Raw genomic sequence first — 12,647 nt, forward strand, 5'->3', positions numbered from 1 at the left:
CTATAGAAATGATTAGATCAGGGGTGCCCACACTTTTTCTTATAAAGGGCCAAAGACTAAACCTGATGATTGAGGGCTGTAAACTGAAGTTAAATATAACAAACTGTATTACATATAGTCACCATGGGTATTTTTCTAATTTCATTCATTTTTCTTCGGCTTAGTCCTTTTATTCATCAGGGGCTGCCACAGCAGAATGAACCGCAAACTTCTCCAGCATATGTTTACACAGCGGATGCACTTCCAGCTGCAACCCATCACTGGGAAACATCCATACACACTCATTCACTCACATACACTATGGCCAATTTAGCTTACCCAATTCACTTATAGCGCATGTCTTTGGACTTGTCGGGGAAACCGGAGCACCCGGTGGAAACCCACGCCATCATGGGGAGAACACGTAAACTCCACACAGAAACGCCAACAATTCCGTTGAGAACACAATGGAGTTCGATGCTGAACACACTAGTCAAGCTACACATCTTTTAGGATTGATTTGCATAGGCTGATTGCATAGGCTGGCCCAGCCGAGGCTCGAACCAGCGACCTTCTAGCTGTGAGGCGACAGCACTAGAGACAGCACAGCACTTTAGATGAATGTTCAATATGGATTTAAGGCAGGATATTTGGATGAATGTTCTATTGACATAAATGGTTTGGTGGACAGATGGATTTTCTAAAACAGGGGTGTCCAAACTCAGTCCTGGATGGCCAGTGTCCTGCATAGCTCCAACTTTCTTCAACACACCTCCCTGGAAGTTTCTACACTGTAAAACCCAACAGTCAACTTTATCAAATGAAATGAGTGTAGTTAACTCAAAATTTACTGCAAGTTAATTCTACTCAGTTGAAAAGAGTTAGGTTAAGGTAATGAGTTAATTAAATACCTCTTTACTTCAACTTAAATGGAGTAAGTTCACAGTACTCATATAGATTAGTTTTTTTTTAACTCAAATGATTTGTGCAGTCGGTTTCCTCAAACGGTTTGAGTTGCCTTAACTTATTAGGATTTTACAGTACTCAGTTGTTTTGAGTTTTCTTCACTTATTGGGTTTTACTGTGCTCAAATTGCTTTGCTTAAGCAAATGGATTAAGTTCACAGTACTCATTTGGATTGGTTTTTGAACTTAAATGATTGCAGTCGGTTTTCTCAAACGGTTTGAGTTATCTTAACTTTTTAGGTTTTATAGTGTAGTATACCTAGAAAGAGCGTGATTAGGTGGTTCAGGTGTGTTTAATTGGGGTTGGAACCAAAATATGCAGAACAACAGGCCCTCCAGGACCGAATTTGGACACCCCTGTTCTATAAAGTTTGTTTAAAATTGCTGCTAAAAGTAAAACTGGACAAAGTACATAAGCAGTCCTTCCATAACAGTGATTTGTTTTCTTTGATGTTTGTTGTTAAATTTTCTTTCTTTTTACCTAATAATTTTAAATGAATGTATTTTCTATACATCATCTGTTGCATTAAACGGTTTCTTCAATAAATTTGCAAAAGGTTTACAGCAATTTGAAGTAATGAAACCATATCACCAGTAGAGGGCAATGCAGCTTTCCAGCAAATTTGACCCTATGTGTTTTATTAACAGAATTCTCAACTTTCATAACAGCACGTGTCTCTTAGATTCAATTAAATTCAGATCTCTTATTCATAACAGATTACAAAGGAATACTTAAATGTGTAATCAAGAAGAGCCCTATAAAATTAATACTAAAAGAGTGTCTTATTCACAGTAAAGAGTGTGTTAAAAGGCAAAAGTTAAAAGACTAAACCAGTTCTGAGGAGGCTGTAAATGCAGGTTTCACTTTACCGCGCCAGTGACGCTGACAGTCTAATCAGCCAAATTAAGAGGCAAAAGAAGCGGAGATATGTAATCATTATTAGCATATAGCATAATTGCTGTGCTGTAGGGACTCTGCAGTAACTTTATTCCCTGGAGGAACGTCACAGCGCTCTGTTGAGACTGGTGAAAATGTTTGCCCACGCTCGAGCTCTCAAAGCTCACAGCACTAATTACGTCCTGAACAAAATCAACATTTATTACACCCAAACCGCTCACTGTAAACAGGAGACTCTGGTCTTCGGGGGGTCTTTATCAGACATGAGGAAGCGAGGTTATGTCTGGATCCCGGAATGATGCTTACTGTCTGGAGAAAATCTGAAAAACGCAAAACGAAAACATGTTGGCTATTTCATTCTTAAATTAAATTTTTATTTGAGGTATGCTACAAAGCTACATGCTAATGAACAATTCCATGCAAATGTTAACCTTGCCATGAAAATTAGACAAAGTTTTCACAAAAATGGCGAAACCCTTTCTAAGTGTGTGTGTGTGTGTGTGTGTGTGTGTGTGCGTGTGTGTGTGCGTGTGTGTGTGTGTGTGTGCGTGCTTGTATTTTACAGTACTGTAAAAATACTAAAAATAGTTTCTGTCACGGAAAGAACCTATGTAAACCTTTTGATATAGGTTTTTAATATATGTGACATATATTGGCCGTGTTCATATATTATATGTATCAATATATATATAAACTCTCACCTATTTGCCATAGTTAAATTTAGCAATTACATGCAAATTACAATATGTGATATCAATTTCAAGTGTTCGCACATACATAAATGTTTAGCTTTTTTTGTTCTTAGTTATTGCCTTCATAATAGAAAATATGTATGACAGTTGCTAATATGAGATATGAGCTATATAGGAGACATATCTTGTATGTACATATAGGGCTTATATGTGGATATAAAGAAGCAACCTATATGGCCTGTATATGCACATATATGCACCTCAGTTTTGCCTACATGTAGCATAAATACACATACTGTATATGCAGAGTATTATCATATTATATGAGCATATATACTGCATATATGTTTCATTTATGTGCATATATCCGCATATAGGTTATTTCCATGTGGGAATGTTTTCAAACAATTATATTTTTGATTTACCAGTGACCCAAGTGCCAGTTTCACATCTGTCACATCCATAATAAAGCTTTTTCCTCATAAATGCAAAAAAAATGTAATATAAAATAAAGTCAATCGTTGTTGTTCTGTGGGACAACTCTTATCCTTTTGATTAGCATAGTTTCTTTTGGGTTGTGCAGTTTAATTCACAGAATCAAGTATTTTGTAGGCTATACTGTAAACTCGCAAACTTTTTTGGTCACATCCATAACACATGTTTATTTACCTTATTTAAAATATAAAATTGTTTTACAGGTTAATATTTTTAAAGTCTGGTTAGTTGTTTTAGAAAATATAAACAGATGTTTCAGTATAATGTTAACAGATACTTTCTCTGTGAATTTATGTTTTGAGATTTTACTCCAAATGTCACATCCATAACGCTGGGATTTCTCAGAGATGTTTCAGTGTGTATGTTCTGCTAGTGAGATGAATGATAACGTTCCCCTCATAGGCTACTGTGGGAACGTTTAGGCAGAAGAGCTCCCACTTAAAAAATACATGGAATTCTTGTGTCATGCAATTATGCCATATGATACATAAGCGGCTTAGGAGTTATGGGCTTAGAGATATGAGGAAAACAGACCTGATCGTCATCACATGACTATATATTTTCCTGTGCAAACCTAATTGCAACTTTTCAGAAAGACTACACGTTCTTTTAAGCATGAGGAATTGTGAACGTACTGGTAGTTTTTGCAAGTTTAAATCAAGTAACTGCTCTTATATCTCAAGCAAAGTTGAGCAAAATGTGTGATGTCATTTTAAACTGTTCTTTAAAAATTATGGAGTATAGCTTTTTATTTCTCTTTCTTCTTCAAGGACACAAATGCACACCATTATTTAAGCATAATATGATCCTAAACATGCTGACGATCCGACCATGTGGAGAACCACTAAACTGCAGCACATTTTAAAGATATTCAGTGCAGTTCAGGTCAGCTGGGGGTCAAATGGAGCCTTCTTTTAGTTTGAGCTAATTGTCATCCTGGAATATGGATACTTGGATACTTCTTCCTGCATGGTTGTTTAAGAAATAAAAAAGTGATGCACTGCACCAGGTATGGTTAAATAAACTGTTGGCAAACATACTAACATGCCAAAAACAATCAAGTGCCAATTAAAGACAATATGCTCACTAAAATACAAATAGCAAATTTTTTGTTTGTTTTTTTGACTGGGCAATGTTTTAAATGTTCATGCAGAAATAAAAATTACCTAATCATTTACTTTTGCTTATGTGGTTTTAAACCTTGGTGAATTTTTTTCGTATGTTGAACACAAAAAATAAGATATAAAAGAAGATATTTTGAAGAAAACTGGTAGTTGGCACCCATTGACTTCCACAGTAACTTTTTGCCCTATCTATGAAAGTCAATGGATCAACCAGCATTCTTCAAAATATCTTCATTTGCTTTTAACAGAACAAAGAAACACAAATAGATTACAAACTAGTAAAGTGTAAGTAAATGATGATAATTTGACAATTAGATTTTTTCTGGATGAACTTCCCTTTCAACTTTTCTGTTATGTTTTGTTTTTTGTTAATACAGAAATTGTTGTTATTGTTATTGTTATTAATGTGGTCGATGAGTCAGATCATGACTGGACATTCTGACAAGTTAATACATATTGCCTGTAGTTTGCCAGGTAAGAATATATAACAGTGACGATGGCATGATGCCTAATTTTTTTTATTATTTGATTATACAATCTGAAAATTTCTTCCACCTAGTGTTGGATTTGAAAATAAAAAGTCTAATTGAAAAACACAAATAACCCTTGAGCTCTTGCAAACTTCCAAATTGCTATTATTAACTGCTTCCCACCACTAGCATTGTTATTGAGTGCTAAACAAAGCACATTTTTACATATCTATCTAAATTCTTGAATGATATTGGTTCCCCCAAGACAAATCTTTATTCATAAAAAAATGCTGGGTTGTTTGAACTGAAAACTGGGTCAAATATGTACAAAACTGGTGTGTTTTTTTTTAAGAATTCAGTTCAAATTATTTTTTAAACATTAACTGTTGAGTATGTACTGTCGATTTGAGCCATCATTGAGTTACACAACCCAGACTTTTTTAACCCATTCACATTGGGGGTGTAGATTTAGAAAAAAACGTAATGTATGTTTTAAATGTACTGATAAACATTCTGAACACCGGACTGTGACAGGGGTTAAAGTGTATACACTCCAATAAAGTAATCCAGAAAATAACAGAAAAAGTACTGTCCTCTATGCAGCTTATATAACATTTACAAATAAAAATTCCACTAAAAGTCACTTCTTATTATTTTGTTTTATTTTCAACATCAAACGTTTTCAGAACAGAGAGCACGGTCCTATATAATGCAATCAGAAAGCATAATCAAACTGAAAAACTTCTGTAAATCATGAGCTATTCAGACAATCTCTCTTCAAATATACAGTCATGCAGATATTTCACTTAAATCACTTTCAATGAACAGATGTTTTGTCAGTATGATTGAATACAAATTGCACAAATGTTTGCTTCTCATTTATAACCCACGTTGCATGAAAACAGTGTAAACAGTTTTGTCAAGATTTACAGTACACTGTAAAAAAAAATCTGTATTTTTTTTGTGATTCAGGGTTTTTTTCCACTTATTTAGAATTGTTAAGGCAGCACGGTGGCGCAGTGGGTAGCACAAACACCTCACAGCAAGAAAGTCACTGGTTCAAGCCTCGGCTGGGTCAGTTGGCATTTCTGTGTGGAGTTTGTGTGTTCTCCCCATGTTTGCTCCAGGTGCTCCGGTTTCCCCCACAAGTCCAAAGACATGCGCTATAGGTGAATTGGGTAAACTAAATCGTCCGTAGTGTATGTGCGTGAATGAGTGTATGGATGTTTCCCAGTTATGGGTTGCAGCTGGATGGGCATCTGCTGCGTAAAACATATGCTGGATGATGGCGGTTCATTCCGCTGTGGTGACCCCATTAATAAAGAGACTAAGCTGAAAAGAAAATTAATGAATGAATAGACTTTTTAATTGCATTATGGGATCTCGATCTTTCACCCAAAAGCTTTTGATGTTGAAAAGTTGAAAAATTCACTTTTTTGACATTTTCAATAGTTTAAAGTAACATATTGTTTGGGTTGGTGTTGTAAATTACAGTACAAAAACCTGGTAATAAGCTGCCGGTACATTTTTGTTGTGTTACAAACTTAGTGCTCTATAAATTATTTATTTAAAAAGATATTGTCTAAAACTACTAAAATGTCAACAAAAGTCACTCTGTTAAAATTTACAGAAATTTTCAACATCAAATTTAGAATTTTCAACATCAAAAGTCAACAGAGCAGAGATAAAGCTCCCAAATTTCAAGTCACAACCGTAAATATACAGAAAACACGTGTGAATCACAAAATACTGAACCTGCTAATTATCGGATATTTTGTACAGTGTATCTGTGGTCTTACATAAAGCAAACTTACGAAAAACGAAACAGATATTCTGTCTGGATGTTTTGAGGTTAAACTGGAGTGAACTGTATTTTTGCCATGCTGCAGCTGCATCCTCTCCAGTAAGTGCAGTGTGTTCGCTGTGGGGAGTCTGACAGAACATCATGTCAGAAAATCTCTTTCCCTTAATTGTATCAGTGAGTGCGAGTGTGTGCATGTGTGCGGCGCTAATCAAGTCATGTTCACCACGTGTAACATCCTCAAAGGAAATGAGTCACTGGTAATGAAGACCTGTTAACATGGCAGGATGTTGCAGAAACCGAGGATCAGAGCCATTACGTAAAACTGACTGATAGGGATGTTTCCCCCCTTTTTGTTTGTCATTTAGAAAATGGCTCCGCAAATTGTGTTATGGCTGCAGATGTTTGTGGTCTCTGCTGATGTTCATGTGTCAGGCTGTAGGAAATATGTGCTTGTATATATAGTATGTTGCTTATATATATTTATAAATGCATTATGGTGCATAATTTGATTACTTTTTGACAATTATTCTTCTCCTGATTTATTAGCGCCCCTATATATTTTCCCCCAATTTCTGTTTTACGGAAAGAAGATTTTTTAACACATTTCTAAACAGAATAGTTGTAATATCTAATTTGTATTAACTGATTTCTTTTATCATTGCCATGATGACAGTATCTAATACTTTACTAGATATTTTTCAAGAGTAATTAGGCAAATCAGGCGATAGTTTGTTCAATAGACAATCGGAAAAATATATTGCTTAAGGGGGCTAACAACATTGACCTTAAAATGGTTTTTAAAAAATTTAAAAGTGCTTTCATTCTAGCTGAAATAAAACAAATAAGACTTTCTCCAGAAAAAAAAATATTGTAGGAAATACTGTGAAAAAATCCTTGCTCTGTTAAACATCATTTGGTAAATATTTGAAAAAGAAAAAAATTCACAGGAGGGCTAATTTATCTAAAACAACTTATAACACATTCATTCATTCATTTTCTTTTCGGCTTAGTCTATTTTAATCTGGGGTCGCCACAGCGGAATGAACCGCCAACTTATCCAGTATATGTTTTACGCAGCGGATGCCCTTCCAGTTGCAACCCATTTCTGGAAAACATCCACACACACACTCATTCACACTCATACACAACAGACAATTTAGCGTACCCAATTCATGTACCACATGTCTTTGGACTGTAGGGGAAGCCGGAGCGCCCGGAGGAAACCCATGCGAATGCAGGGAGAACATGCAAATTTCACACAGAAATGCCAACTGACCCAGCCGAGGCTCGAACCAGTGATCTTCTTGCTGTGAGGCGACAGCACTACCTATACTGCGGCACTGCGTCACCTTACCTTTTAACACAACATATATAATTTGCAGTAAACTGACTTCGTTAAGCATGCAAAATGCTTAAATGTAATACACTGTAAAAAAAATTTAAATAAGTTGACTCAACTTAAAATTTTAAGACAAGCTTCAGGACATTTTTGAGATAACTTTCAATGCTGCATTTGACTCGATTTAAGTTGAGTAAACTCAAAAATGTCCTGAAGAATTAGTAAAAAAATGTCCTGAAGTTTGCTGCCTTAAAATTTTAAGTTAAGTCAACTTTTTTTACAGTGTAAGGAACATTTGACTCTTTTACAAATTGTTGTACAACTTATTGTTAAGCTATTTTAAAACACTAGCTGAGTGTTTTAAGACACTAGACATTTTACAACATTTTGGGCTTTACTTCGAACCACATGGCATTTCTAAAACTTAATTATATCCATCTTCATCACATTATTGGTTTTTGTTTGGTTGTTTTTATTGAAGGAAATGAAAACCTGAACATCCCAAGGCAGCTTAACAAAATAATTAGGGTCAAATACAATAACGACAGTCTAGAGTTATTTAGTCATAGCATAACAGTGATGATGATTAAAATAATAATAATAATAATAATTACAAATAAAAGAGGAAATAAAATTATTCAGGACAAACTACATTAATGACAAAACACCAAATTAAACACCATGGATGGGATACAAAGGTATATACAGATAATTTAACATCTGGGTAATTCTTTCAGATAAAAAAAAAAAAAAAAGTTAAAATAGGTTCTCAATAAGTATAAACCTGTTCATCGTACACCTTAAGTGACATTAGATATTCAAACCAGGCTTTCACAGACAGGGGACATTATCATTTTAAAGGTGCTGTATGTAAGCTTTTGACTTTTCTAAAGCATAAAAATACCATAATATGTTTGCAGGTATATTTATGAAACATGCTAAGTAAACATTCTTGTTTATCTTAAAAACAATGCTGAAGTCAGATATTCTGCTTTGAAAATGTCTGTTATGTGAAACGGCTGTCTTTGTTTTGGTTCTTTTAACCCGCCTACTGCCAGTTTAGTCAATTATATTTCAGCCCCGGGGTTGCCTTGATGGGAAACCATTCATTCATTTATTAATTCATTCAGAAAGGCTCTCAAAGCATGCGCCTGTGGCCAAAATGCGACCTCCAGTGTACAATAGCAGACTCTGAAATGAGAGTCAGATTCAGAGTTCCACATGAGTTTATTAATTAGCAAATTATGTAAATAATATGAACGTAAACATTAGGTGAGCAGGTTACATTGTAACCGCTTGTCCAAACAACACACTACATGACGAGATTTGCAGCGATAAGCAATTTGGCTATTTACACCTGACGAAACACGGCAGACATTTAAATACAGCTATTCTGAAGCAAGGAATATGCACTCACTCACGAAATGGTAAGGTTTATAATCTAATTAATACATTTTAAACATCTTTAACATTATTAAATGTACATGCTAAATCACTGATACTGTATGTGTTGGTTTTGAGTCACAGTTCTGAAGTTCAATTTCAAACTATTTATTTTATTTTCAACATCTGAGGTGAACTATCTGCTGCTGCTTTCAGTAGTATGGCAAAAAATGTCTACTAAAATGGCATTCAAACTTACATTATCAGCATTTAACACTGAATAAAGCACATGAGGTGTACCTGAGGGGATCGTTGTCTGTTAGAAACCGTCTCTAATAAATCAATTCGAGGTATTGGTTAGAACTGGTTAGAAATCAGCCTTAATGCTCGATCTTCACTCCTGTTGGTCCTCAATCAGGCAACCATGTGGTTGCATTTGTTTTAATCTAGTGATGCAATACCTAGTTCAACCACTGGTTGCCAAACTTATACTGCCCCTTTAAAAGAAATTAGAAATTTACAGTTTCATTAAATAAAGGAAGCAATTGTTGCAATTTCTATTAAATTAATATACATAAAGACATGCATAAAACATATACCGGAGTAGTTGGCAGTTTATTCCTCTGTGGCGACCTCTGAAAGCCAAAGACTAAGCCAAAGGAAAATTAATGAATACTGTGAATTACTTAAAATAAATGTACATTCATATAACATAAATCAAAGAACACAATTAAACAGTTTTGTCAGAGAATGATTTGGAGTTTAGTAGAATTTTAACCAGTTTTATTAGACTAATAAACATATATGAGTGTGAACTGTCACATTTTGACATCAATGGAAGAAAAATACAGATCTAATCTGCTCTTACTCAAGAATATATAGTCCTTTGATAAACAAAACCTCTCTCGTGAGACATTCTGAAGCCAAATATCCACTTCCTCCAGTGTTATCTGATAAAAGATGAGAATGTGAACTGGAAGTCTTGCGGTCATGAAGATTATTTACAAGCTAGTTCTTTTACAAATGAAATGCCAACATGGAGACTTTATTTACACAGCCAATGTGACCAAATTGCAATGCACAGGATTTCCTCCCTTCAACAAGGCAGAAAAGCTGCTCAAAAACAGTGAGAACATTCTCGTATAACACTGAAACTTTAAATCCACGTGGACTGACAGCAGTCAACATATGAAGTGGTTCAAAGCCTTTCATCAAAGTTGTCCTAAAACTAATCAACAATACCCATCCTTTTCTTAGGACAACTTTTTTTGTACACTTCAAATGTAGTTCCCCAACACAAGTTGCTCCAAACCTTCCTGTGTTTCTTTTTCAGTGTATGCAAAAGAAGATTTTTGGAAGAATGTTAGAAACAAGTAGAACATTTGCAAAGCGTTTATCTTTAAAATGTTCTCGCAATGGGCTGCACAGTGGTTAGAATTGTCACCTCACAGCAAGAAAGTCGCTGGTTCGAGTTCCAGCTGGGCCAATTGGCATTTCTGTGTGCATGTTTTCCCCATGTTGGTGTGGGTTTCCTCCACAGTCCAAAGTCATGTGGTATAGGTGAATTGAATAAACTAAATTGTCCGTATATAGAGTATGTGTGTGAATGAGTGTGGATGGGTGTTTCTCAGTACTGGGTTGTGGCTGGAAGGGCATGGAAGTGCTGCATAAAACATGCTGGTGTAGTTTTGTGGTTTATTCGGCTTTGGTGACCTCTAAAATAGAGACTAAGCTAAAGGAAAATGAATGTTCCCGCAATTGGAGTCACATATAAAACAGACAAAATGACACAAAAGGAATATTCTAAATGTAAACGAAATGTAAATCTTATTCAAGATAAGTTAAATAATACGAATACTGATTTCCATGTAAATGTTTCAATTTACATCCATAGTAAGTCAATACGAAATTTCAACACCCTTCAAAATATCTTCATTTTTGCTCAACAGAAGAAACTCAAAATGTTTGTAACAAGTGGAGCGTCAGTAAATGATGACACTTTGGGTGAACTACCACCCTTTAAAACAGCTTTTGAGGAACGTGTGCATTCCTGCTCTCCATGTGGTTGGTTGTTGTTTATCCTTCACAGAGAGAGTTGCTGATAACACAGTGTTGTTCTTCAGGACACCTCTGGTTTCCTCAGAAGGAAGCACCTGTACCCTGTGGAAAGAAGCTTTTGCCTTAGCACACAGAAAATATTGCCCCTGTCACCGAGTCCCCCAAAGGACTGCTGGATTGTGTTTGCACAGGCGAACGAGCTCAAGTAGCTCACAACTGCAGAGGTGAGAACAGCAAACAGCTGCGCTTCAGAAAGTGACAGAGAAAACACTGTGGTCTAGTTAGTAGGTAAACGTGACGTGTTCTTCGAGAATAGCATTAAGAGCGGAAACCATACGCTACACTTTTGGCTTGGAGGGCTTTTTATTTTTGCCATGTAAATTGTCTACTTTTATGAAAGTGCGAGACAAACATTTATTTACTCACCTACAAGACATCCAAATTCTTCTATTAAATCCACTTATGCAACTGAATACAACTAATACAACTCAATTGTATTACACTGTTAACAATTTTCTGCAGAATCTACAGTAACTTACTGGCAGCAGTTCGCCAGTAACTTACTGTAAATCAGTTACAGCAAAAATACGGTATTTACATTTACAGCACCATTTATCTTGCCGTATATGTATTTTCAGTATTGTATATCTGTGAAATATACAGTCATTTTACACATCGCAACTTTAAATACAGTAACATACTGCATAACTGTCCAACAGTTAATTGCAGTTCATATTACAGTAAAATACCGTGTAATTTACAAAAATCATTAACAGTGTAGTTATTAATAATTGGTAACTGAATTTCATAAGAAAGATTATGACTTTTGGTTTTAATGCAGTATTAGACCTTAAGAAATTAACATCAGCTAAGATTAATAAATGCTTTTGTTGTTGTCATTAAATTGATATTATTTAATTAGTCAAATTGAGCCTTACTGTACAGCGTTAATGAAGAAAAGGCCACTAAATAGTCACAGAATGTTTTTTAAATGTTGTAGGTCAGATTAATGTGTGTAAATGTTCATGTTTGAAAATAAAGTCTTCAAGCATTTGGTGCTGCACTCTCAAAATCAACTATCAAAAAATAAGCCACTATTCTTAAAAGTTTCATCAATAAATAATTATTTTGAAGTGCCCACAACATCAATATTTTGCATGCTCGTTATCAGGATATACTGAATTATTAAATATCAGCATATGTCTATTCTAGACATAAATTCCTCAAGAAAACCTGCAAAAGAAAACATTTAGCAGTACAAATATTGTCAACATTAATAAGAAACGTTTCTAGAGCCCTAAAGCAGTATATGATGATTTGCTGAAAATTTGCCATCACAGGAAAAAAATAAATTTTTAAATGTATTAAAACAGAAAGAAATATAATACAAATTTTAATACTATTTAACAATAATATTTTTATCACCATCAAATACAGTAA

This window comes from Danio aesculapii, chromosome 15 (genome assembly GCF_903798145.1).
Source record: "Danio aesculapii chromosome 15, fDanAes4.1, whole genome shotgun sequence".
Classification (NCBI taxonomy): Eukaryota; Metazoa; Chordata; class Actinopteri; order Cypriniformes; family Danionidae; genus Danio; species Danio aesculapii.